The sequence below is a fragment of the Carcharodon carcharias genome, chromosome 7 (genome assembly GCF_017639515.1).
Source record: "Carcharodon carcharias isolate sCarCar2 chromosome 7, sCarCar2.pri, whole genome shotgun sequence".
In the NCBI taxonomy this organism is placed as follows: Eukaryota; Metazoa; Chordata; class Chondrichthyes; order Lamniformes; family Lamnidae; genus Carcharodon; species Carcharodon carcharias.
This window is the reverse complement of record NC_054473.1, coordinates 25,791,800-25,815,441: the sequence shown is the minus strand read 5'-3', so window position 1 is coordinate 25,815,441 and position 23,642 is coordinate 25,791,800. Positions and strand designations below refer to the sequence as shown.

The 23,642-nt window shown below is 42.3% G+C and overlaps 2 protein-coding genes across 5 annotated transcripts in view; one reads left to right on the top strand and one right to left on the bottom strand.

Annotated features, from left to right (window-relative positions):
- ecm2 (extracellular matrix protein 2, female organ and adipocyte specific) overlaps positions 1 to 7,780 on the bottom strand; it is a 35,781-nt gene extending 28,001 nt beyond the window's left edge. The window contains exons 1-2 of one of the 4 annotated variants that reach the window (XM_041191368.1): positions 7,763 to 7,780; positions 6,356 to 6,408 (exon numbers count right to left, since the gene is read on the bottom strand). The gene's annotated coding sequence lies outside the window, so the exon portion shown is untranslated. Of the gene's footprint in view, positions 1 to 6,311; positions 6,409 to 6,995; positions 7,175 to 7,762 lie in introns of those variants that run through there. The other 3 variants (XM_041191367.1, XM_041191370.1, XM_041191369.1) reach the window with 3 other exon arrangements.
- Positions 1 to 23,642, top strand: part of LOC121279878 (centromere protein P) — a 401,310-nt gene that overhangs the window by 357,213 nt on the left and 20,455 nt on the right. The gene's annotated exons all lie outside the window — the stretch shown is intronic.

Here is a 23,642-nt window from a genome sequence, read left to right as displayed (position 1 = left end):
AAAAAGAGTGAACAAGTGCCAACACATGGAAAAATGATCAATTGGTGGCAAAAGCGGATGAGAACAAATGCAGGCAGTGGAACCAACTGTGAAAATGAACCATGTGCATGACAAAAGGCAAGGAAGTAAATCAAAATGTTCAACACAACAAGTCGTAGTTTTAAAAGCAAACATTCAAGTCTAAGGAAGCAACTGTTTTTGATCCCAGGACCCTATTAAGAAGCTTGGTAAACACTTTTACTAGTTATGACTGAGGCTGGGTCCATGTGGCAAAGTGAGGACAAGAAGGTTATTTATATTAATTGTATGCTGAACTAGCCAGAGCCAGAATGGTTGGCTAAGTTTGCAGCTATAAGACTGAAAGAATTAAAGAAAAACATCAAATCAATTCACGTATAGATGGCAAAGACTGAAATTAAAAACTTTGGAAAATGGTGTTCATTACATCTTGGTGAAATAGTTATATAATGTAAGAATTCAGTGCAGAACATCTGTTTCCAGTACATCATCTTAATTACTAAGAATGGAAGAAGGGGGCTGTTATGAGATGCTTGGGTGACTTGATTTTTATACGATCTGGAATAACACTGCCTTTAACTCCGGGTTGAATGTTGAATGTTCACATTAGCATATTAGAGAGGATCAAAGCAGCACTGTTTTAGAAACCATGGGCGGAATGATCCGTGCCCACTGGCATCGGGCGTGATCAGTGGTGTGAGCAGACAATATGGTGAGAAGACCAAATATTGGTTTCACAACATCATGAAACCAGTTTGCGATTGTCCACTCAGCCCGTCAATGGCGGGCCACGTTTCCCGCCATTGGACATCAGGAACCTCATTCTTATACATTTGTATATCATTATAAAGCCATCTCACCAGAATCATCCCCCCATGCTGGATCGTCCGAGCAATCACGCCGATGTGTTTCACAACAGTACGTATAAGGTGTGCACTTGACAGGCCGCACTTTGTGTGGGACTTCAAGGTTTGTTTCCCTATCTTGCTTCGGGCGGCACTCGCAGTCATCAGCGCCAGGCTTTGCAGACAGCATTACATCACTTTTAGGTGGGCTCACGGGCAGATCTACCTACCAGACTAGTCATAAGGTGTGTGTGACTTTTCAACAGCTGCAAGGCAAGGTTTTGCTTGGGGAAGGGGGAGAAGTGGCTTCAGACAAGGGAGGAGGCTGCAGGGTGAGGGCTGTACGGTGAAAGAAAGATATCCTAGGGTGTGTGTGTGAGGGCACATGTTGATCTGTGCAAGGAGCATCAAGATGGTGAGGGCTGAGCAGGCAGTCTCCAGAGGAGATGAGGCCAGATGGACATGTGTGGGAATGTTTGAGAGAATGGGTGATGATGTCCCTTGAGCTGACAGTGAGTGAGATGATTGTGTGATGGGCTTGACTGTGAGAGTTTAGAGTGATTACATAATTGCCTTAACCTGGCAGCACAGATGAGACCATTTATCCTCTCTGCATTGCATGGCCAGCCTCTTCTGTGCAGCATTGGCACTGATAACCACTGCCATCGCCTACCAAACTGGAGTGGTAATGTTCCTACCCCTCGTGAAGCCAGAGCAGGAGTAGAGGCATCCAAAAGGGATGCATCACTAAACCTGGGGGCTGCATTCTTCTTGCTTTTCAAAGCCAAGTTGTCTTTGCAGCAGTCCTGGGTTAGACAGAGGTGTGTGCGTGGCTATACTTTAAATGTGGCACCCAACGTGATGAAGCAGCGAGATGATGGTGTGGCAGGCGAATCGGAGCCCGCCTGCCATCGAAATGGCAATTTCCCCAGGAATGCATAATTAATGCGGCGGGATTGGGATGACACGACGTGAAAAGCTGCCATTGCAGCCGGTGGGTAAAAATCACATTTCTCGCCCGCTACCACACTTAGTGCAAATCTGGGATGACTCCACTGCGTGTTTAAAAAAAAATTCTACTTTCCTTGTGTAGTTTAAGTTGTGCTACAAAGAATTGTTGAAAAAATATCTTGATCACCATGAATGTTGCTGATTTTTATCAAAGCTTTCATAGTTGTGATTTAGAAGCAAGCTAAGGTATAACCAAGTGGATGTATTTTTTTAAGTTAAAATAAATGACTAATTAATGTTTGCAAATAATGTATTTGTGCAAAAGCAAGGGACACCTGACTGACTAGAGGTAATATTCCATAAGGTAAATCAGGAGCAAGTTGTTCCTGAGTTCACTTCAAATTCAGAAAGCCAATTTACTCTGGCTTTTCCAAGCCAATGTTTATTTTCTGTTTTTGAAATTAGTTTAAATTATTTTCAAATTCATCACATTCCCTGTACTCCTGAGGTACAGCAAAAAAAAATCACTAAAGCAATCTTAGATTTATTATTATTCAAAATTGTGAATTGGTTCTTTGACTAGTTAATAAAACCTTTGTAATTACAATGGCAAATAACATCATTCTGCACTTTTGACGTGAAGCCAATGGCCTATCACTCAAAAGACTTTTGAGTGATTGGCCATTTACACTGGGGACTGCATTTTGGGTGTGACCACTTGACCTCTTAAGGATTCACTTCCAGTGCTACATTGTAATTGTAATGAGATTGATTGGCTAAGCCTTCTTTACACATCAACATTATTGCAGTATGCACTTCTCTGTGATGCTAAATTTGATTTGTAAGTACACATCAAGACAAAAAAAACAATGAAACATTCGGCAGAATTTAATGTTTTCCCCCAATGCATTTAATCAGACATGAAGGTGGTGGGTACGGGGACCCTGCTGCCTTCCTGCCTCCAACCTGATGAAGTCCCAACCCACTTAAGGCCCTCATCCCGTCGGCACTGATATTAACCAAGCGGATGATGAGGAGGGCTTGCCATGCCGGGAGCATGAGAAGTAAACCCATGCAGAGTTGTATGCAGGCACCCAGGGGCTACTTCATTCAAAGACGAGGGACCTGGCATTGAGAAGTCGAGGGAGTGCCAATGAGAGCCGCCACTCTGCCTTTGTGCCACCCCCTCACCCGCCTCCATGATTCCCCCAGTCCCCCACTAGCACCCCCTTCCCACATGAACCCCTCTCCCCAGGGAACACCCCCTCTCCCCAGTGGATCACCCCTCTCACCAGCAGAACCCTTCCCTCCCCAGCTGTCCCCCCCTCTCCTCAGTGTCACTGCCTCTCCCAAGCAACCCCAACCACCCGTGACCACCCCCTTCCAGCGACCCACCCATTCCCCCCCACCGGTGACCCCTCATCCCTCCCCAGCGACCCTCATCCCTACCCAGTGACCCCCCTCCCACCCTATTTACTGCCCTCCCACCCCCGTGACTGCCCTCCCACCCCAGTGACTGCCCTGTGAACTTCCCTCCCTCCCTCACCAGCGACCTCCCCACCCCCACTCCCCAGCAAATGCCGCAAATCCCCAGCAATGACCAGCCCTGCATTCCCAGTGGTGTGGGTTCCAGCAACAATGCTAGGGGAAGAATTTTCTCCCCATCGGGGGCGGGAGTTGTGCGAGAGCGGGCATTGGCTTACGCACAGCCAATCGCAATCGGCTGGGCGCTGCCATTTTATGTGGGCGGGCCTTGGCCCGCCCAGCGTGGCACGCATCTGGAAGCGCTAAGCGCTTCCTGTGTGGGCAGTGGGGGTGGGGTGATGGGGGGGCGCGGCTGCCTGGGTCGGCGCCTACATGCGAAAGAGTGCAGAAATCTCCCCGAGGCACAGAGCTGCCTGAGAGAGATTAGTTTAAGTTTAAAAAATTTTAATAAATGGGGAAAATAAATTTTAGGACATGTCCCCTCATATGAAACTGTCACATGAGCTGGGACAGGTCTATGAATTTTTGAAAAAATGTTTTCAGACCTTTAAAAACCTTCATGAGACCTCATCCCGCCCGTGGATGAGGTTCCATGAAAAATGCGGGCCCCCCACCTTCGCCCAGCCGAAGATTCTGCCCTTGGCCTCAAGTAGGTGGCATACCGGCAACAGCCACTGCCTGCCTGGTGGTACTGCCGTGCAATAGAGCTGTCAGCCTCTGATTGGCTGATAGGTCTCAGCAGTTGGGATTTCTGCCCAGATCCTTCATTCCAGGGAATGCCTGCTGCTGTCCAGTTAAGTGCCTGAGTAGCACTTAATACAGTGGGCCTTCCCTAAAAGAGGTGACCTGGTGCTCTCACCAGCTTGCAAGCCAGCTGGCTCGATCCCATCAACTCCATTAAATAATGCTGATACGTTTTGAAGAGCATCATCTTCATGATAAAGTGTTTGGGAAATATTTATGTTTGTTAATAAGCGGTGGATCATTGTAAATCAGGATAGAATGCAAGTTCAGGTCAACCAAGGGCTGTTCTGGAGCTAGTTAATCTTGGACAATAATATAATATAAGCAAAATACTGTGGATTCTGGAAATCTGAAATAAAAACATAAAATTCTGGAAAAACTCAGCAGGTCAAACAGCATCTGTGGAGCAAGAAACTGAGTTAATCTTTCAAGTCTGTATGACTCTTCAGAGCTGATCTTGGACAAACCTCACTACAAATTAGGGATGCAAATGTCCTGTTCTGTTGTGTGGTATCTTGGGATTAAATCCTCCTCTGTAGGCCAGAATCACATTCCCTGCTTTTTACAGAGGAATGACTTCCTGACTGGCCTCCTATTTGATGTAATTGCGTGACCCAGCAAGGAAGAAACCTCTATTTGCCTGGTCTAATGACCAGAAGACATGAGTTCAAATTCCACCAAAGTAGCTGGGAAATTTAAATCAATTAAGTAAATCTGGAATAAAAAGCTAGAATCAGTAGTGGTGACCATGGAACTACCAGATTGTCATAAAACCCATCTGATCCATTAATATCTTTTAGGGAAGAAACTGTGCCACCCTTACCTCAGTTGGCCATTTATCTGTTTTTATACCGGACTAGCCATTGTCCAGGTTCAGATGGCTTTATATCCAGTATTTTGTACCTTAGTACTTTACTGAAATACTGTCAGGGGCCTGTGCTCATTCCCTTCCCCATCTGCAGAAGCCTCAAACCAACTGAGACAGAAAACAGGTTAGTTTCCATAGTTCCACTGCCCCCCACAGCCACCTCACCTACCCCCTCTCCCCACCGCACTTACCTGCAATTAATCTTTTCCATCTCGAATCACAATAGGTCTCCCTACATGATGACATAATTTCTGTACATGATGACACTATTCCTATGCATTACAATGGTTTCCAGTATGAGTGGCCTCCAGCAGTGGCCACCCAATCCTTATCCACTCTGGCCTACATGTGACTCCAGACCTTAATGCAGACTACAGCAGTTCAAGATGGTGGTTTATCGTCACTTTCTAAAGGGCAATTAAGGATGGGTAATAAATGCTGGCCTTGCCAGTGATGCCTGCTCCTCATGAAGAAATTTGTAAAAAAATAGCTTGAAGGTACCTATAGCAAAATTATAGTTGATCTATATGTTTATATATTAAATTTATATATTATTGAACAGATGAAAGTATCCTTGTGTAAAAATAGTTTCTTCGCACAAGTATTCCCCTAGATTGTGCTTCCTTAAAAAAGATACATGAAGAATACAGTACAATGTCAAATTAGGCTATGATCCCATGACAGTTGGTCCAAGTGCATGCTGACATTGACAAAATGTATTTGAAGGAATTGTCTATGGAACTCCTAAGTGGCATGCCTGTAGTAACCTACCACCTCGGCCTGTAATTCACTGTTACCATTCCTGGTCTTCAACATTTTCCACCACAACTAACAGTCAAGCCAAGAAATAGTCTTATTAACCAGGAGAAAGATTCTCTGGCCATATAATTCACTTAAGCTGTCCTCTTTTTTTATTCATTCATGGGATGTGGGCATCACTGGCTAGGCCAGCATTTATTGCCCATCCCTAATTGCCCTTGTCCAGATGGCATTTAAGAGCCAACCACATTGCTGTGGGTTTGGACTCACATGTAGGCCAGACCAGATAAGGAGGGCAGATTTCCTTCCCTAAAGGTCATTAGTGAACCAGATGGGTTTTTACAAAAATCAACAATGGTTTCATGATCATCGTGAGACTTTTAATTCCAGACTTTTATTGAATTCACATTCCACCATCTGCCATGGTGGGATTCAAACCCCAGTCCCCAGAACTTTATCCTAGGTGTCTGGAACTAGTCCAGCAACAGTACCACCACATCATTGCCTCCTATTCAAGTCAGTGTTCCCATTAGTAACTGAATGACTTCTTTGCTTTTATTTTGCTACACTTGACTTCAACATTGATGTTTAAACAGCCACTGCAAAAAGAATTAATAAAAAAACAAGAGGAGTGAACTTACCAGCTCCCCCTCCCACCAGACACACGCACACTTTGTATACTTACTCAAGATGTATTTTAAACTGGCTTATTCCCTGAGTATGCAACAGCCGGGGTCCCTGGGGTAAAAGAGAGTTGGATGTAATAAAGAATCAAAGACAGGATTACTGAAGAAACAAAAAGCCTGCTTGGAGGATGGAAAGTTTCGGTCCTTGGGACAGCAAGGCTCAGCTGGGAAATTTCTGAAAATGTAATGGCTATTGCATTAGCTACATTCTTTTACTCTGACAAAGCAAGCAGTTGTGTTGCATTATACTGCAGAAGCTTATTTAATTACCAGCGGATATGATTTTATAGTGGCTTGGCAAAGCCTTTTAGAAAATGTATATAAATCCAAGTTTTTTTTGAGTCACCCTTTCAAGTTAATATTTGTAATCCTGTTCCAGTAGAAAAAAATGGTGAAATGGAACAATGCGAAACTTTCAGAAAATCAAAGGGCACAACTTTTATAGTGGAATCTTAATTGCATTTAGTTTTAAGTTTCTTTCTGCATGTTGGACCCTGGTGTAAAAACAACAGAAAGGAGACATTGCTGCACATATTCATTTCCTGAAACCTGATATTATCAAGTAGTTTGGGAATACTGAACCGAAGGCAGCTAACGGAAATGAAGCATTTTAAACACAAAAGAACCACAATACATTACCACAACGTTTTAATCCTTGAGGCCAAGCACTTCTTGTACACTTTGTTAACTTTAGTCTTATCATAGCCAGGAACAAACAAGCATCTGAAGAGTTTCAGCAGTAACAAATATTAAAAGCAGATGGGCTGCATTTTTTTAAAGCGAGGTTTGCCTAAGTAACTTTAATGTTACTTTTAAAAGAAAAATGTGTCGGGATCATTCCTCGATAAACTTGTGGAGAAATACAAGAATGCAGTTATTGCGTAATTATTAGGCATTGGACATCTAGGACAGAGCTATTAAACACATTGAATGTTACCTGTTAGTGTGGAATGCTGCATGAAATACTTATCTCTAATTAAAAATACATAATTAATAGGTGTAGGATGGTGATCATGTAAATCAAAACTGTCTCTTATATAGTTAAAGACTAAAATTTCCAGTAAATTTAATGTTATCTTACATAGCTTAGTTAAAGCCTAGAAATAAGTTGTCTAGTGAGTTAGTAGCTGAAGCACTTTTGTGCAAATATAATTAGAATGTGAGCTAAAGCCTTCCAGAGACAGCAACCAAAGTTTGAATTTCTTAACTGTATAAACAAATTTATAGGCAGCTCGAGGTATTTTGTCACCATACTTTGTAAAATCGTGTGGCACAGAAGGAGGTCATTTTCTCCATCATGGCCATGTCACCTCTTTGAAAAAGCTTGTTAATCAGTTCCATTTCCCTGCTTTTTCTCCTTAGCCCTGCCAATTTTTCCTTTCAAGTACAGTATATAATCAAATTACCTGAAATTGGCAGAGTTCACTTCTGAGATCTGCTTTGCTCCAACTTGACAATTAAAAAAAAAACTAGCCTAATTTGGAGTCAGAAGAGCCTTTGTAACCCGCCCATTTGGATGGTTGATTCCCAACTGAAAGGGCACATTTGAGTCACAGGAATCAGTGAAAATAACGTGTCTCAGTTGGGCAATTTCTGTTTTTTGTTGGGCTGTTAGGTTGAAACAAAAAGAAGTTGTTCCATCTTGGATATAAAAAGAAGAGTCATTGTCATGCCTTCTTAAACAATGTTTTATGCTGAAATACCTGAGAGTAACATTGATGATGGACATAGCAAAATACATGGCACAGCCATATTGTTCTCGCAGAAAAAAGGAGGATCATTAATAAGAAACCATCACTGGGAAAATAATGGAGTTTCATTTAAGTTCTAGTTTAAAGGATTAAAAAGTCAGGAAGTTGGTGTTAAAATTGGTTTTGGGCAGTCACACAAAATAAATAGGTAGCAAATTAACCTTTCTTTAAACTCAGTTTTTCTTTCCACAAGTTGCTTTTGCTCCTTTTGCATTATCACCCAAGACAAATTTTGTCCCTTTTGAAGGAAATACTATTCTTGCGATGTGTAGGAAGTTTTAAACTTTTAAGATAAAAGCAAAAAACTGCAGATGCTGGAAATCCAAAACAAAAATAAAAATACCTGGGAAAACTCAGCAGGTCTGTCAGCATCTGTGGAAAGGAACACAGTTATCATTTCGAGTCTGTATGACTCTTCAACAGAACTAAGGAAAAATAGAAAAGAGGTGAAATATAAGCTGGTTTAAGGGTGGACGGGACAGTTAGAGTTGGATAGAGGGCCAGTGATAAGTGGAGATAACCAAAAGATGTCATAGACAAAAGGACAAAGAGGTGTTGAAGGTGGTGATATTATCTAAGGAATGTGCTAATAGGTGACATTAAGGGTAGAAAGCAGGACGAGCAAGGTACAGATAGTCCTAGTGGGGGTGGGGTGGGGGGAAGGGATCAAAATAGGCTAAAAGGTAGAGATAAAACAATGGATGGAAATACATTTAAAAATAATGGAAATAGGTGGGAAAAGAAAAATCTATATAAATTATTGGAAAAAAGGGGGATCAGAAAGGGGGTGGGGATGGGGGAGAGAGTACGTGATCTAAAATTGTTGAACTCAGTATTCAGTCCAGAAGGCTGTAAAGTGCCTAGTCAGAAGATGAGGTGCTGTTCCTCCAATTTGCATTGAAATTCATTGGAACAATGCAGCAGGCCAAGGACGGAAATGCGGGCATGAGAGCAGGGTGGAGTGTTGAAATGGCAGGCAACAGGGAGGTCTGGGTCATGCTTGCGGACAGACCGAAGGTGTTCTGCAAAACGGTCACCCAGTCTGTGTTTGGTCTCTCCAATATAGAAGAAACCGCACTGGGAGCAGCGAATGCAGTCAATTAAATTGAGGGAAGTGCAAGTGAAATGCTGCTTCACTTGAAAGTAGTGTTTGGGCCCTTGGACGGTGAGGAGAGGGCAAGTAAAGGGGCAGGTGTTGCCCCTTCTGCGGTTGCATGGGAAGGTGCCCTGGGAGGGGGTTGAGGCTTAGGGGGTGATGGAGGAGTGGTCCAGGGTGTCCCGAAGGGAACGAGCCCTGCGGAATGCCGCCCGGGGGGGGTTGAAGGGAAGATGTGTTTGGTGGTGGCATCATGCTGGAGTTGGCGGAATGGAGGAGGATGATCCTTTGAATGCCGGTGGGTGATAAGTGAGGACAAAGGGGACCCTATCATGGTTCTGGGAGGGAGAGGAAGGTGTGAGGGCTGATGCGCGGGAGATGGGCCGGACATGGTTGAGGGCCCTGTCAACCACCGTGGGTGGAAAACCTCAACTTTTAAGTTGGGCGGTGTGATTTCACAATCCTGGGGTTAAAGATTCCACTCAAAAATATTTCAAACGGCAATAACTTATATTTACATAGCACCTTTAAGGCAAAAAACATCCCAGCAATGTTACCTTGAAAGTTCAGTTGTTGTGCGCTGCCAGTTTTTTCAGTATGTGGTCCCTTTAAAACATTTTTTACAGCAGCCGTGCACATGTGCAGCTTAGTGAGAACATTGGTTCCCGTTGCTCGTCACTGTGCGATGGAGGGAATGCAAGTGCTGAGTCTGGAAAAGAGACATTGGGATGGATGACCAAAAGCTTGATCAAAGAGATTGGTCATGTCAAACCTGTCTCCTCAATACCTATCATGTTAAACACTGTGGAGGTGATGAGGAGGCAACAAGCATTGTAGCCACAGATACAGTCGTTAGTGATTTTGGTTAGTGCCATTTTGATGCTGTAAGAGAAAACCAGACTTGAAGGATTCAGATGTGAAGTTATGAAAGAGATGGGTTGTGTCTAGTAGACAACGAGGAAAGGGAGGTTGGAGATGGGATTCTGATTTGCAAGGTGGATTAAAGGTTTAAAGGTGTTTTTCTTTCAGGAGTAGATGACAAATGAACAAACTGGTTAATATTTCCTCTTGTGATTTATGACAACAACTGAATTGTCTCAATATAATTTCTGCTTTGTAATCCACTGCTACCTATCTACTATCCTATATAGAACACTTGTATAGAGAAATAACTGAAAAAGTAGATTCCTGGTCCATAAATTTGATATCACAAGATGAGTAGCAACAGAGAAATTTCATCTGCTTTTTTTGTTAAACTTTTTTTTTTGCTATGACACTTGTGCCTTGGGAGACCATGTGTGTAGAAAATGTCTCCAGCTGCTTGAGCTCTAGCAGCTGGTTTTCCAAATTTGAGAGGCTTTGTGAAGCAATATGGAGGCTGAGAGTTTCCTGGAATGTACATCCCAGGAGGTGGCTACCCCACAGGCAGAGACAGTTCAAGATAGTCAATATGTGGCCATCTGGAAGAGTAGCAAGTGCAGGAGTCTTTGGGGTATTGCACTCTCAGACTGAGACTCAGCGTTAGAGATAGCCAGATGTGAAGAGACTTTGAAGGAGTGCAACCCAGACCATGGCACCAATGGGCAAAGGATTGCCCAGGGGAAAAAGCAAAATGTAGAAATGCAGTCTTTATAGGAGATACCATAGTTAGGGGGACAGACAGGTGTTTCTGTAACCGTCATCATGAATCTCACATGGTGCGTTGTCTTCCTGGTGCCAGGGTAGATGTCATTGCAGAGAGGGTGCAGGAGAAGGGAGTAAACCAAAAGTTGTGGTACAGGTATGGAGCAACAACATAGAGAGGGCAAGGCTTGAGGTCCTATAGTCAGCCTCTCAAGAGCCAGGGAGGAAGTTAAAAAGTAGAACATCAAAGGTAATTACTCCCAATGCCATGTGCTATGGGTATAGATAGAGAGAATCAGTGCATGGCTTTAAGCATGGTGAAGGAGTGGGGGCGGGGGAGGAGGGGTGCATTGGTTGAGGGTGGCAGCAGATTCTTCAGCCTTTGGGACTAGTTCTGGGGCAAGAGACACTTATTCATAAGAGCATATCAACATAAGAAATAGGAACAAGAGTAGACAATTTGGCCCCTAGAGCCTGCCCTGCCATTCCATAAGATCATGCCTGATCTTGTGTTTCAATTTCCACATTCCCAGCTAACGCCGATAACCTTTGATTCCCTTGCCTAACAAGAATCTATCTACATCTACCTTAAAAATATTCAATGACCCCGCCTCCACCACCTTCTGAGACAGAGAATTCCAAAGTTGCACAACCCTTTGAGAGAAAAAAATTCTCCTCATCTCTGTCCTAAAAGGGCGACACCTGATTTTAAAATAGTGCCCCCTAGTTCTGGATTCACCCACAAGAGGAAACATCCTTTTGAGTCCGCCTTGTCAAGACTGTTCAGGATATTGTGTACTTCAATCAAATCATCCCTCACTCGTCTAAACTCCAGTGGAAACAAGCCCAGTCTGTCCAACCTTTCCTCATAAGACAACTCACTCATTCCAGGTATTAATCTAGTAAACCTCCTTTGAACCACCTCCAATGCATTTACATCCTTCCTTAAATAAGGAGACCAAAACTACACACAGTATTCGAGGTGCGGTCTCACCAATGCCCTGTGTAACTGAAGCATAACATCCTTACTATTATGTTCAATCACTCTCATAATAAAGGGTAGCATTCCATTAGCCTTCTTAATTGGTTGCTGTACCTGCATACTAACTTTTTGTGACTCATGTACTAGAACACCTAGATCCCTCAGAATTATGCAGCCGTTCTCCATTTAAGTAATACTCTACTTTTTTGCTCTTCCTGCCAAAGTGAACATCTTCACATTTTCCCACATTAAACTCCATTTGCCAGATCTCTTCCCACTCACTCAAGCTATCTATATCCATCTGCAACCTCCTCATGTCCTCTTCACAACACACTTTCCTGCCTATCTTGGTGTCATCTGCAAATTTAGCTACCATGTCTTCACTTACCTCATCTAAGTCATTGATGTAAATTGTAAAAGTTGAGGCCCCAGTACAGACCCCTATGGGATGCCACTAGTCACATCCTGCCGATTAGAAAAAGACTCATTTATGCATACTCTCTTTTTTTCTGCTAGCCAGCCAATCTTCTATCCATGCTAATATGTTACTCCCTACACCATGTGCTTTTATTTTCCGTAATAATCTTTGATGTGGCACCTTATCAAATGCCTTCTGAAAACCCAAGTACAGTACGTCTACGGGCTCCCCTTTATCCACAATGCATGTTACTCCTTCAAAAAACTCCAATAAATTGGTTAAAAGGGATGAGTTGAACCTCAGTACGACTGGGCCAATATTAGGACAGTTCACTAGTGTGGTTGGTGGGGGGGTTGAACTAAATTGGTAGGGGTTGGGCACCAGCATATGGAAGTAGAAAGAAATGTAGTGCATAAAGTTGAATAGTACTGAAGAAGGAAGTACTACCATATCAGCTAGGAGCAGACTTAGATGGACTACAAAGAATACAAGGACTAATGTAGGATGCATGTATGTAAACCCAAAAAGCTTAGTGAATAGGATTGGTGAGCTACAAGCTGAAATAGTCATGTGGGATGTAGTGGTAATAATGGAAATGTGACTTTAAAATGTTGATGACTGAATGTTTAAGGTACACAATACAAAAGGAAGAAAGGGAAAATGGGGTGGCAATACCGATGAGGAAAGACATTGTAGTCTAGGAAAGAGAAGCTGTCCTTGAGGGGTAAAAAGCAGAATCCATTTGGTTAGAGTTGAGAAGCACAACAGGATGATCACACTACTGGGGGTATTCTGTAGGCCTTCAAATAGTAAGAGAAAGTTGGAGGAGCAAATCTGGAGGAAAATCATAGAGCTGTGGAAGAACCTGATATTTCTGAAATAACTTCCTTAACCAGTATGTTCTCAGTCCAGCTAGGAAATATGTATTGCTGAATCTTGCACTGGGAAGTGAGGTGGGCCAAGTGGACGAAGTGTCTGTGGGGGAACACTTGGATAAGAGTGATTAGCGCTGTTGTAAATCGTAGATTAGTAATGGAGAAGAAGAATAACAACCTAAAGTAGAATTTGTAAACTGGAAGAGGAGTCACTTCAATGGGATAAGCGGGGTTCTAGCCAGGGTAAAATGTAACCAAAGTTTGACAGGAAAACCTGTAAAAGAATAATGGGTGATTTTTAAGGAAGAGCTGTTTCAGGTACAAGCTTGGTACATTCCAATGAGAGGATAAGGCAGAGGAACTTAAAGCCTCCTTGGATCTCAAGGGAAATAGAGAATATTCATTCATTTATGTGTGCTCAGCCCGAAGGCAGGTCCTTGGCTCACTGTCTGCTGATACTTCATCCTGAGCTGTTTCCTTGGCATTTTTTGTCACTGATTTGCCATTGTCTTCCACTCTCAGGAGCAGGGCAAGGAGGCAGGTCTCAAGTCTACCTCAGCCAGGACGGGAATCAAACCCGTGCTTTTGACTTTATTCTGAACCACACACTAGCCATCTAGCCAACTGAACTAACCAGCCACCATAGAGAATATGATGAAACAAAAGAAAGTGGATGTCAGGTGAATTCTTCAAGTGAGATCCAGGCCAAATATAATAAGTTGAGAGAGAACATGAAGAGGAAAATAAGACTGGCAAAGAAAAAATGGGAATAGAATAGCAGTTAACATAAAAGGTAACCTAACAATCTTCTAATGTTATGTAAATAGTAAGAGGCAGGATGGGTCCTATTATGGACAAAGAAGGTGATATAAGCTTTAAGATATAAGCTTCAAGACTATAACATTTAAGTACTTTGTGTTTACTAAGGAAGAGAATGCTGACAAAGTATATGTAGAAGCAGCGATGGTAGAGGTAATGGATAGGGTGAAAATTAATAAGTAGGATATACTGGAAAGGCTGGCTATGCTTAGGAGTGGATAAGTCACCTGGTCCAGAAGGCTTCCATCCCAGGTTGTTGAAGGAAGTGGTGGTGGAGGTAGGAAGAAGGGCTTGCCATAATCTTCCAGTCTTCCCTAAATATTAGGGAAATGCCCAAGGATTGGAAAGCGGGAATTTACACTTATTCAAGAAGGGATGTAAGGACATTCTTAGTAACTGAGGCCAGCCTGTTTAACATCAGTGGTGGGTAAGGTTTTAGAAACAATAATCACAGAACAATTTAACAGGCATTTGGAAAAGATCTGAATTAAATAAGGAGAGCCAGCACAGTTTCATAAAAGGCAGATCATGCTTGACTGATTGAATTGAATTGAATTTTCTGATAAAGTAACAGAGTAGGTTGATGAAGGGAATGTAATGGATGTAATGTATATGGATTTTAAGAAAGCACTTGACAAAGTACCATGTAAAAGGCTGGTTAACAAACTTGAGGCTCATTGAGTAGGAAGGTCAGTGTCAGCTTGGATAAAAAAAATTAGTTTAAGGACAGAAAACAGCAATCATGATAAATGGTTGATTTTCAGACTGGAGGATGGTAGACAGTGGTGTTCCTTGAGGGACAGTGCTATATAATATATATATATATAAATTACTTAGATATTGGATTGAGGGATTTTAGCTCCAAGGTTAGGCTGGAGAAGCTGGATTTGATCTCCTTGGAGCAAAAGACGTTGAGGTGAGGTGTACAAGATAATGACAGGTTCAGTTAAGGTAGTCAAAGAAAAGCTGTTCCCATTAGTTGATGGTACAAAGACTATGGGGCAGATTTAAGGTTTTGGACAAGAGATGCAGCAAGCATGTGAGGCAGAACCTTTTTACACAGCGAGTGGTAATGATTTGGAACTCACTACAGGGTGGTGGAAACAGTGGAGTTCAGTGATTTCAAAGGAATATTGGATGGGCACTTGCAGGAAATAAATGTGCAGGGCTATGGAGATAGAACAGGGATATGGGACTAGCTGGATTACTCTACAGAGAACTGGTATGGATTTTATTATCCAAATGGTCTCTTTCTGTGCCCTAATGACTCTATGACTAGAATTATTTGCTTAAATGTAGTTGATTATGTATCACAAGTATTAGAAATAGAATAGCTTCGATTTTGCAAGTTAAAATAATGAAGAGGCTGACAGTATTCACTGTTATTAAGGAGAAAATCAGACAGCAACTTACAACTTCTGCACATGTGCAGTTAAGCACAGAAATCAGGGAGTTGTCCAACTGCCCTGCCCCTCTAGAAGCTACACTAACTGGCATTTCGCCGATAGACTCAGCTTTCAAATACATGAAGGGCATGACGTTGGGATGTTATCCAACATCCCACTAAACGCGCCAGAAAAAATTGGGGCTTGTGCATTCAAGTATAAGAGAATTTTTAATGGTGCCCTAATTACTGCCAGATATTCCTCCTGAAGCTAAAAATTTTCTTTAAAAATGTGAAGTCTCATTATTTCATGTTTTAATTAATGTTAAAGATTTTATTTTAAATGGTTCTTTATTTTCTTCTCTTTTATCTCTCTCTTCATCCTTTTTTCTTTCCATCTGCATTTCATTTTCTGCATATGATTTGAAATTGAAGTAAAGATTCTACCTCATACTCCATGGTCCAGACTCTGTTACAGTAAGGATTCTTCAACTTGATTTGTTAAGTTGACTCACATTGCTTGCCCTTTTCATATGGGTCCCAAATCCTTTGTGCGAAACGTGATGCTGTTTTGGCCCTGTGTAATCACCGCACATTGTGCCAGAAAGCCTATTCAAAGAGTGTGGGTAAGTGTAATGGATGGCGAGCGCTGTTAGTTCACCACTGACTACAAAATCTGTTGAGGATGTATATTTCCACATATAAAATTGACAAATTAATTTGAGATATTCACTAATCTCCATTTGTGAAATCTACCACAATACAGACAATAATCCATCCATCTGTCATAGCTCTATATTTTAAAAAGTTCTGCACACATCTCTTTTGTTTCTCAATCAGAATTAAGAAAATTTATACGTCTCCTGATTTCAATATACTTGTAATGCTCCTTGTAGTACATAAACCATTTACACTCCGCCATCTAGTGATCATTTAAAGAATTGACATACTTGAGTGATGCACAGTCAAATCTGCTACTTCTGCTAGATCAATAAGTAATCCTTCATATTTGAGCAGTCATTTGAAAATAAATAAGCCACCTGATCATCTTTTGTTGTATTTGGCTTATCATGCTTCATGTAGACAGAACAAAATTATATAACTTTCATTGGTCATATTCCATCTCCCTGTGAATTGCCAGATTCTAGTCATAGAGTCATTAGGGCACAGAAAGAGACCATTTGGATAATCAAATCCATACCAGTTCTCTGTAGAGTAATTGTCAGAAATTTTAAAAATTTCTGGTGTTGGAACTAGGTGCCAGAGGATTACAATTATGCCTTGTGCTCAAATCCAATCCAAATGGTTTGACCATAAAAAAATTACATTTTTCACTATCGTAAAAAGCCTGGATAATCTTAATTCATGTAGATGAAAGTCCTCAAAACAAGAATGTTGTCAGCAATCTTGATTCATAATTAACAAGCTAAAACATTTTTTTGTATTGATACTTTAGGAGGGCTGAAACAGGATTCCTAAATTTTGCCTTCTTTATTACTTTCAAACCAACATTTTCAAGTGAATTTTTAAAGGAGTATTTATTTGACAATGGTCTAGCTATGCAGATTTTTAGTTATTTCTGAGCTTATTAAAGCAATGGAAAATTATTCAGGTCATTTCAGAAACACAAATAAAACCCTTAAAAAAAATGGGAGAAACATAAAGAACATCTTTGATTGAATTTCCCCAAATATCTCAGCAACATGACTGATCCATCAATCTGAGTTCAAATTTAGAATTCACACCTCCATGACTGCATCAGTGAGCAGGAGTTTCACACTTTCATTTCCTTTGAAAATTATTATCTCTGTTGCCATTCACTAGTCCCAACCACAAAAAGCTCATTGCACCTTTTTGAGGACTGAGGTCCAAAGTTTTAACCTTTCAAAATTCCAAACTCCATGTTTTGGAATATCTATATTTTTATCAAGAAAAATGGAAGTTGACTTTTAATTTGTAAATATTGCCACGTCACAAATTCACTTACAAAATTTGCAGCCTTATTTCATGTAATCACAGGTGCATGCCAAATATAAAATCCCATCATTAATACCAAAACTGGTATTGGTCCATTTCAGATGTCCCTTACAAAATAAAGGGTTGGTTCAAAAGATGAGATGAAAACGAGAATGAAAAAGATGTTGCTTGTGAATTTGCAGGATGTGGTTCAATCTGGAACTGATGTAAATTAGACTGATTATTCCATTGGTGACCTTACTTGGAAAAGGAAAACTACTGGCAGGATATTATCAAAATTCAGGCACGTTCCCGAAAATATGTTGTATTTATATAACGTCAAAAACCAAAATTTGACACCGAGCCACATAAGGGAGGGAGGTAGTTGGATAGTGGTAATGTCAATGGACAAGTAATCCAAAGACTCAGACTAATGCTCTGAGGACACGGGTTAAAATTCCACCATCAATTAATAAAAATCTGGAATTAAAAGCTAGTCTAATGGCGACCACAAAACCGTTGTCAATTGTCGTAAAAACCCGTCTGGTTCATTAATGCCCTTCAGGGAAGGAGACTTGTCTGGCTTTCATGTGACTCCAGATCCATAGCAATGTGGCTGACTTTTAAATGCACTCTGAAATGGCCTAGCAAGCCCCTCAGTTGTATAAAAACTGCTACAAAGTTGAAAAGGAATGAAACCAGACAAATCACTGGGCATCGATCCCCTAGGCACCGGAAAAGACAATGGCACACCCAGCTCTGTCGATCCTGCAAATTCCTTACTAACATCTGGGAGCTTGTGTCGAATTTGGGAGAGCTGTCTCACAGACTAGTTATGCAACAGGCTGACATAGCCATAATCAAGGAATCATACCTACAAATGTCCCAGACACCACCATCACCACCAACAGGACAGACCCACCAGAGGTGGTGGCACAGTGGTATACAGTTGGAAGGGAGTTGTCCTGGGAGTCCTCAACATCATCTCTGGACCCCATGAAGTCTTATGGCATCAGGTCAAACTTGGGCAAGGAAACCTCCTGGTGGTCACCCCGTCATTTGATGGAGCAATACTCCTCAATATTGAAAATCACTTGGAGGAAGGACTTAGGGTGCAAGGGCACAGCATGTATTCTGGGTGGGGGACTTCAATGTCCATCACCAAGAGTGGCTTGGTAGCACCACTACTGAGCCTGCTGAGTCCTAAAGGATATGGCTGCTAGACCAGGTCTGAGGCAGGTGGTGAGGTAACCAACAAGAGGCAAAAACCTACTTGACCTTGTCCTCACCAATCTACCTGTCGCAGATGCATCTGCCCATGACAGTTTTGGTAGGAGTGACCACTGCACAGCCCTTGTGGGGATGAAGTCCTGTATTCATGTTAGTGGATACCCTCCATTCTGTTGTGTAGCACTACCATATTGACAGGAAAAATAAAAAAGAAACATATTATCTAAATGGTGAGAGAAGCAGAGGGGTCTAGGTGTCCTAGTGCATGAATCGCAAAAGGTTAGTATATAGGTACAGCAAGTAATTAGGAAAGCTAATTCACAATATATATTAACGATTTGGATGAGGGAACCAAATGTAATATTTCCAAGTTTGCTGACGGCTCAAAAGTTGGAGGGAATGTGAGTGATGAGGAGGGTATTAAGAGGCTTTAAGGCAACTTAGACAGGTTGAGTGAGTGGGCAAATGCATGGCAGATGCAGTATAACGTGGATAAGTGTGAAGTTCGGTAGGAAAAACAGAATGGCAGAGTATTATTTAAATGGTGATAGATTGGGAAATGTTGATAAACATTGGAACCTGGGGTATCCTTGTACACCAATGACTGAAAGCAAGCAAGCAGTTGAGAAGGCAAAAGGTATGTTGGCCTTCATTGCGAGAGGACTTGAATACAAGAGCAAGGATGTCTTACTGCAGTTGTACAGGACCTTGGTGAGACCACACCTGAAGTAATGTGTGGTGTTTTGGTCTCCTTACCTTGCCTTAGAGGGAGTTCACCAGACTGATTCCTGGGATGGCAGGATTGCCTAATGATGAGAGATTGGGCAACTAGCCCTGTGTTCACTGGAGTTTAGAAGAATGAGAGGGAATCTCATTGAAATGTTTAAAATTCTGACAGGGTTGGACAGACTTGGTGCAGGGATGATGTTTGCTCTGGCTGGGGGGTCTAGAACAAGGAGTCACAGTCTCAGGATATGAGGTGGACCATTTAGGACTGAGATGGAGAAAAACTTATTCACTCAGAGGGTGGTGAACCTATGGAATTCTCTACAACAGAATGCTGTGAAGGCCAAGTCACCGAATAGACTTAAGAAGGAAATAGATTTCTGAACTCTAAAGGCGTCAAGGGGTATGGGAAGAGCGCGGGAGTACAGCGTTGAAATAGAGGATCAGCCATGATCATATTGAATGGCAGAGCAGACTCGATGGGCTGAATGACCTACTCCTCCTATTTTCAATGTTTCTAATAGAATGGTTTCATTTATTGCGCGAAGAATTGAATACAAAAGTAGGGAGTTTATGCTTCAGGTCATTGGTGAGACCACATCTGGAGCACTGTGTACAGGATTGGCCTCATTTTAGGAGGGATGTAAATGAATTGGAAGCAGTTCAGAGAAGGTTTACTAAACTAATACCTGAATTCGGCGGGATCTATGAGGAAAGGTTGGACAGGCTAGGCTTTTATCTGCTGAAGTTTAGAAGAGTAAGAGGTGGTTTGATTGAAACATAAGATCCTGAGGGGTCTTGCTAAGGTCGATGTGGAGAGGTTGTTTCCTGTTGTGGAAGAATCTAGTACAAGGGGTCGTCCATTTAGGATAGAGATGAGAAGAATTTTTTTCTCTCTGAGGATTGTGAGTCTTTGGAACGCTCTTCCTCGAAAGGCAGTGGAAGCAGAGTCTGAATATTTTTAAGGAGGATGTAGATAGATTCTTGATAAGAAAGGAGGTGAAAGGTTATCGGGGGTAGGCAGGAATGTGGAGTTGAGGTTACAATCAGATCAGCCATGATCTTTTTGAATGGCGGAGCAGGCTCAAAGGGCTGAGTGGCCTACTCCTCCTAATTCGTATGTTTGCACATGGCACCATGCCAAATGGGATAGATTTCGAACAGATCTAATAACTCAAAATTGGACAGCCATGAGGAGCAGTGGGCCATCAGCAGCAGCAGAATTGTATACAACCACAATCTGTAATCTCATGAACAGGCATATCCTCCCACCCTACCAATAACATCAAGTCAGGGGAACAACCCTGGTTCAATGAGGAGTGTAGGAGGGCATGCCAGGAGCAGCAACAGGCATATCTAAAAATGAAGTGTTAGCCTGGTGAAACTACAACACAGGACTACTTGCATGTCAAACAGCGAAAGCAACATGCAATAAACAGAGCTAAACAATCCCGCAATTGACAGATCAGATCCAAGCCAATTGGATTAATTCCACTTGATATTAAAAAATGGTGAAGGCACTGGATATTGCGAAGTGTTAGAATCATAACTCTAAAGACTGAACTTTTGTTTTACAAAACGGAAGGACATGGTATTATCTGGACATTTAGATGCTAACCTAGGATTTTTTTTAAAACAAAATTTATAAGTTCACCTTGGAACGGTCATCAGCAGGCCTCTTCCAAGAAATCACCTGACCTTTATGGTATTTGAGGTAGACCTAGTTGTTTATTTTGAACAGCAATCACTTTGATTGGGAAAAAAGCTGAAAAGGCAAAGATTGGTAACTTGCTGGAAATTACTTGGGAGAGGAAAAAACTTAAGCTGTGAACTTGCTGGTTTTGAAGGCAGTCTTGTCGGGGAACAAGCTGAGGAAGGAAGGCTACCCTAATTGGCTCGCTTTCTCTCTACCTTGCCTACAATTGTGTGTGGCTATCAACCTGTAACCAGAGAACCCTCATCTGAGTATAACTGGTCTGCATTTGGACCTGCAAAGCTGAGACCAGTTGGTGAGAACTTGCAAGTCGACACTGTTGAGACCCTGCAAACTTTATCTTTTACCTTATAACTCCTATCCTCTAAAACCCATTTCTGCAGAGAGACCCTGTTTGTCCTTTGTTTATCTGTATGCACGCTAGGGGAATTATTTAGGAAGAGACGGGTGGTTATACTTCCCGGTTGCAATTGTGTGTAAACCAAAGTCAAACATGCACTCACTTAGCCATTCATTCCTTATACAAAATCGTAGTTTTCTGCCTTTTTTGCCTTCCAGATTTCTCTTGCAAAAATTACAATCTTAATAATGCATCAGCAATTATTTTATTCTTCCCAACCATATGAACAATGTTTAAGTTATAAGGGTGCAACTTGTTAAAAAGAAGTTTTATTTCATAACAAACAATCATTCTGAGTTTATTGAAAGAAGCCTGGTTGAACACACTTTTATTCAGGGCACCAGTAGGGTAAATAGGCAATTGCCTATTTTAGTGAGAAAATTAAACTTTTAAATTAATGGTAAGGCCTGCAGAGGAGTGGGGCTAGATCATACACAACTTCCTCCCTCCCCAGTAGTAAAAAAAGACTGTGGGCCCTGACAACATTCCAGCAATAGTACTGAAGACTTGTGCTCCAGAACTAGCCGCACCCTTAGGCAAGCTCATCCAGTGCTGCTACAACACTGGCATCTACCTGGCAATGTCGAAAATTGTCCAGGAATGTCCTGTCCACAAAAAACAGGTCAAATCCAACCTGGTCAATTACCGCCCCATCAGTCCACTCTCAATCATCAGCAAAATGATGGAACAGTCCTTTGCAGTGCTACCAAATGGCATTTACTCAGAAACAATCTACTCAGTTTGGGTTCTGACAGGGTCACTCAGCTCCAGACCTCATTACAGGCTTAGTTCAAACATGGGCAAAAGAGCTGAACTCAAGAGGTGAAGTGAGAGTGACTGCCCTTGACATCAAAGCTGTGTTTGACCGAGTGTGGTATCAAGGAGCCCTAGAAAAACTGGAGTCAGTGGGAATCAGAGGGAAAATTCTCCGCTGATTGGAGTCATACCTAGCACAAAGGAAGATGGTTGTAATTGTTGGAGATCAATCATCTCAGTTCCAGGACATCATTGCAGGAATTCCTCAGGGTAGTGTCCTAGGCCCAACTATCTTCAGCTGCTTCATCAATGAGCTTACCTCCATCATAAGGTCAGAAGTGAGGGTGGTCGCTGATGATTGCACAATGGTCAGTACCATTTGCAAGTCCTCAGATACTGAAGCAGTCCGTGCCCATATGCAGCCAGATCTGGACAACTTTCAGGCTTGGTGATAAGTGAAATCAGGAGTGTGATGGAAAACTCTCCATTTGCCTGGATGAGTGCAGCTCCATTAACACTCAAGAAGCTCAACATCATCCAGGACAAAGCAACCCACTTTATTGACATCCACCGCCACACCCCCCCCCTCCCCCCCACCCCCCGACCCCACCACTTCCAACACCACTCCCTCCACCCCGACACACTGTGGGCCACCTACAAGATTCATGCAACAACTCACCAAGGCTCCTTCGACAGCACCTTCCAAATCTACAACCTTTACCACCTAGAAAGACAAGGGCTGCAGATGCATAGGAACACCACCACCTGTAGGTTGCCCTCCATGCCACACACCATTCTGACTTGGAACTATACTGCCATTCCTTCACTGTCACTGGGTCAAAATCCTGGAACTCCCTTCTAAACAGCACTGTGGGTACCTACGTCACATGGACAGCAGTGGTTCATGAAGGCAGCTCAACACTACCTTCTTGAGGGCAATGAGGGATGGGTGATAACAATGCTGTCCTAGTCAGTGATGACCACGGCCCATGACATTTTTTTTTAAATTAAGTGTAGGGGTAACAAAGTCACAGATAATGGTTTCAGCAACCTGAGCTGAGGCAGGGGCAATGTTGGGCGATGTTAGAGGTGGTAGTAGATTGTGTTAGTGATAGCGTGGATATGTGATCAGATGCTCATCTCATGCTTAGATGTGACACCAAGGTTACAAACAGTTGGTTCAGCATCAGACAGTTGTCATGGAGTCAATGGCTACAAAACGGAGCTTGCAGTGGGGATTGAAAGCAATGGCTTCAGTTTTCCCAGTATTTAATTGGAGGAAATTTCTACTTGTCCAGTACTGGATGCTGTTGGAACAATCTGACAAGTTAAGGAGAGTAGTGGGGTCGAAAGAGGTGGTGACGAGGTAGAGCTGGGTGTTGTCAGTGTACAATTGAGTGTCATAGAGTCATAGAGGACTACAGCACAGAAAAAGGCCCTTTGGCCCATCAAGTCTGTGCCGGTCAAACAAGAACCTAACTATTCTAATCCCATTTTCCAGCATGAAGTCCATAGCCTTGTATGCCATGGCATTGCAAGTGCACATCCAAATACTT